This window comes from Cydia pomonella, chromosome 19, assembly GCF_033807575.1.
Source record: "Cydia pomonella isolate Wapato2018A chromosome 19, ilCydPomo1, whole genome shotgun sequence".
NCBI classification, from domain to species: domain Eukaryota; kingdom Metazoa; phylum Arthropoda; class Insecta; order Lepidoptera; family Tortricidae; genus Cydia; species Cydia pomonella.
The window spans coordinates 1,437,317-1,441,962 of record NC_084721.1 but is presented as its reverse complement, the minus strand read 5'-3'; the positions used below and the strand labels follow the sequence as shown (position 1 = coordinate 1,441,962).

The 4,646-nt window shown below is 40.5% G+C and overlaps 1 non-coding gene across 1 annotated transcript; it reads left to right on the top strand.

The window, feature by feature from the left end:
• The first annotated feature begins 907 nt into the window (after nt 1-907).
• On the top strand, nt 908-980 carry Trnae-cuc (transfer RNA glutamic acid (anticodon CUC)). The gene has a single exon. It is a non-coding gene; the product is annotated as a tRNA-Glu (tRNA).
• The last annotated feature ends 3,666 nt before the right edge of the window (nt 981-4,646 follow it).

Below are 4,646 nucleotides of genomic sequence, written 5' to 3'. Positions count from 1 at the left end.
AGGCCGATATCGTCCGGCGAACTGGTGATCAGTGATGGCCTTTAAATAACATGTTTTTCAACCCATATTTAACCATCATAAAATGTACCCAAGGTCTGTTTTTTATTCCGTAGACTAAAATCACGTTTCATATGTAAGACATGACATTTCTTAGTACCACATGAAATGTCATTTTAGTCTACGGAATAAACAACAGAATATAGACATTAAGATGAATACTGAAAAGGCCTGATTTGCACCTCGTACTTTCCGCCTAATCTCGATTCCCCGATAACTCGTTGTGTATACCGAATCCCCCGGTACCTGTTTCGTAAAACTTTAATTAACCAATAAACATGTCGCCCGCGGCCGTCTTACATTAGCCCCCTAAATTGCGATACAGCTTGCTGAAGCTCTGTCGCCGGAGGTTTCAAATAGTTCAGTTTAATTTAGGTTAGGTGTTCAAAAATGTACGATCTCTCCATTCAGAATTAAAGTAAACTGAAGTATATGACCCTATTTTTATTGTTTTCTATTTTTTTTTTGTTAAATTTGGATGAAATCTGTTCTGAAGAGTCACTTAAAACTTGTCTCGAAAAAAATGTACACGTAATTGTTGGTTGAGTAAAGAAAATACCATACTTTTTCGTAACTCAGTGAAAAGTTTCTTATTTCTTGCGGCACCAGAGGGCCTCGCCACGTAAAATTTTGGTCTTGCCCCGCCACTGGCCAAAAACGCTTACTTAAGTACGGCTGTCCGGCCGTTCTCCCTAAACAAGACGGACACTGTCATTATCGCGCTATCGCGTAGACAACTAGGCCCATCGCCAGCAAATTTTCCCACCATATGGGTCTACGGGACCCTAGCGACAACAACCGTAAGAACGTTACACCCATATGGTGGGAAAATTCACTGGCTATGGATGAGGTCTTGGTGGCTCAGATGGCAGAGCGCTGGAGTCTCGATCCAGAGGCCGTGAGTTCAAGTCTCACCCAAGGCAGTAATTTTTCCACGTTTAAAAGGACCGTCATCACAGGTTCGATATTTTTTTACAATTTAGTTTTTGGGATGTTTTATTAATTGGGAAAATATCGAAGGTACAGTTCACGGAGCCACTAGCAGTTAGTATATATTGAAGGTGCTTTAAGATTTTGACAAATCACGAAAATTGTAATCCCACATGCCCTAAATTTGTGTACGTTTGTGTGTTTGTGACGTTTGTGTGTATGCCCCCAAGATGGAAATTTAATAAAAAAACGCAACCTCTTTGAGTTTCATCAATCGTCATATAAGCACATAAATATCTGGAAGACCGAGCTTTACTCGGAAAACATATACTTAAATACTCAAAAATGCGCGTCTTCCCAGGGATAAGACCTAGCTAGATCGATTTTTCGCCCCCGAAATTAAATTAAATTAAATTAAACTTCATCGAAATCGTTAGAGCCGTTTTCAAGATGCCCAAAATATATAAATATATATAAGTATATATACAAAAATTGCTCGTTTAAAGGTATAAAATAATATTACTACATATCGTCATACTAATAGGTATATTTATTAAGTACCAAATAAAGTAATACTGATTTCGTTCATGTGGTGGAAATCTAATCTCGAAATACGAATTTGATTTTCAATGATACGTCAGTCGGTAAGTTCCACAACGCTAAAGCGACATCAGCCATTTTTATCCGTCCGGACACGATCGTTAGCCGGACCGCCGGACGTTTTTCACCGCGACCACATCCAGCTGTGTTCACATTGCTTCGAAAGGAGTCCAACGCTCGGGTAGTCTGGAGACACCATCAAATACCCATCCAAAATTCTGGACTTGGGTCATTGACGAATTTTTGACTGTTTTAAGAGTAAGTAGCGGAAAACGCACTAAACAAAATTTTCAAAACTCCTAACTTTAAAATAATTTTATAAATGCGAAAAAATCCAACGAAGGGCTATCGATCACATACGCGCCAATAGAATTTCAACGATCTATCGACCACATACGCGCCAATAGAATTTCAACGATCTATCGACCACATACGCGCCAATAGAATTTCAACGATCTATCGACCACATACGCGCCAATAGAATTTCAACGATCTATCGACCACATACGCGCCAATAGAATTTCAACGATCTATCGACCACATATGCGCCAATAGAAGATCAACCTCAGTAATCCGATTTAAGGTATAAATTAGATTGGTCTTTCGAGCAATGTGATTTGTCTTCAAATCTCTAATAAGTTTTTGGCAAAAATTTCATTTTTGGTACAAGTTTTTATCGCTGACGGTACCTTTCTTTCCACAGGCAACTAATAGTCATCGAGATAATTCTAAAATACCAAAACACAATTAGGTTGCGTTAATTTATCACAGAGCTCCTGTGGCTGCCTCCTGTCTCCATCATCAGATCAGCTCAATGGCACCATAATATTACATTGTGACCCGACTTACATATAATTTTCAGCTTCATTGGAATCCGGGAAGTGACTCAAATTTAACTTGCAAGATTTGATTACAGACATACAACGGGACAGTGAAACTGAATACAAGCTTCGAAAAATGAGTTGGAGTATATTTGGATTTTTCGGGAAAACCGTGTATGTTGGTGCGGCCTGTAAAAGGGCTAATATACATCAGATTGTGTACAAATATTTTCTAACCTGTCAATATCCAGAGACGAAAAGGGAGACTACGTTTATATGAACAAGCTGTCGTCATCCAGTATCCTCTTAAGCTGCATTTCCACCAGAAATGTGCGAAGATGCTTAGTTAGAAATGTGTTTATCGAGAACAAATAGGTAATTGCCGATTAGAGCTGCGCTGAGCGAGTACAGGTAAATGAAGTGGTTCTATTGATTCTTAACCTTTTCAACGCCAAAGACCACTAAAACGGTCATGCTCTGTCGTGCCCGCGACGCCAATGACCATTAAAAAGGCTATGGCGGACGTTGTCAAAGCGACTTTCCTACTGTCAGTTAAGCTTCATATTCGCTCTTCACCAGTTAACTTTTTGGCGTCCATGGCATTTCTTGACACGTGTGGAAAAGTGTTGAAAAGGTTAAAAAACACATCCTCGTACATCTCTGGTGGTAACGCAGCCTACCTACCTAGTTCTCCTGAGCGTTCGACGCACCAGAATCTAGTAAACAATCAGAACACCGTGCTAGCTTGCGATTTAGAACGTTTGAAAACGCACTGGATGGATGCCACGGTGGCTGCTAGCTGTGTTTTGCTGGTAATTGTCTGATTTGTTCGCGGGGACACTGGCTATAATTCACTTGAATTAGGAATGCTTTAGCCAAGTGACGGGGCACTAAATATCAAACGAAAATGCATTCTGGCGTTTGATCCTTAAAAAAATGATGAGTTTCATGAATGAATGAATATAGCTCTGGTGGCTGACCTAACGGTAAGAACGTGCGACTTGCAATCCAGAGGTCGCGGGTTCAATCCCCGGCTCGTACCAATAAGTTTTTCGGAACTTATGTACGAAATATCATTTGATATTTACCAGTCGCTTTTCGATGAAGGAAAACATCGGGAGGAAACCGGACTAATCCCAACAGGGCCTAGTTTAGCCTCTGGGTTGGAAGGTCAGATGTCAATCGCTTTCACAATAACTAGTGCCTACGCCAAATCTTGGGATTAGTTGTCAAGCGGACCCCAGGCTCCCATGAGCCGTGGCAAAATGCCGGGACAACGCGGGGAAGAAGAAGAAGAGTTTCATGAATCTACAAATTGCCTACAAATTGCGAAGAAATTAGAGCAAGTAGAAGTTTTACAAACAAAATTTCTAATTGCTCTGTTTTCTTTGTATAAGTAACAATTTTTAGCAACAAAAACTAGAACCAGACAGGGCCTGGCCACACGTCCACGGTGCGGAACCGGCCACCGTGTAACAGCGCGGTGCCGCAACCACGAGACAACAGCCAGAGGGAAAAAATCTTCGGAATAAAAGTTTTTAATCTCTTGCCATCAGGCTACCACGAGTTCACGTTTGACATTTACGTTAGCATCTGCGTGAACTCGATTGCATTCTCTCTCTATCGCACCAATGAATAACTGCGAGCGAAATCGGGGCCGATTTTTGAATTTCGAGCGCTCGATTTCTTCATTTGAAAATCTGAGGAAAACGGCGAAATGCTATTTTTAAAATACGAGCGATAGAAATTGGGAATCTGGTGGTATTGACCACTCATTTTCAATTCTATTAGTAGAATTTAAATAGTAGTGGAGATATTATTAAGATATAACCCGAAATCGAACGTTCGAAATTCAAAATCGGTCCCATGGACTGTGATCGATTTTACGCAGTCCCTAACATAAACGTCAAACTCGTGGTCCGGCTACAGGCCATCACGATTACGGAAGGTGGAGATAAGGAATGGAATCTCCATATACCAAAAAGTGTCATCAAAAAACCTTAAATACCAAGAATACTAGGAAAAAGAATCAAATCAAAAAGTGTCCAGTGGTCAGCTATAAATAATAGTTCCAAATCTCTCCAGAGTAGCGCTAGAGTAGCTAAGAACCTTAATCAATCAATTTTTCGTGTTATGGCTCCATCAAGGTGTTGATGATTCTGCCAATGTCGAGGTTAACGATAAGACACGGCTAGTATATGAATCTTATTACGGTCATAGACAGTGTTCGGTGGAGTA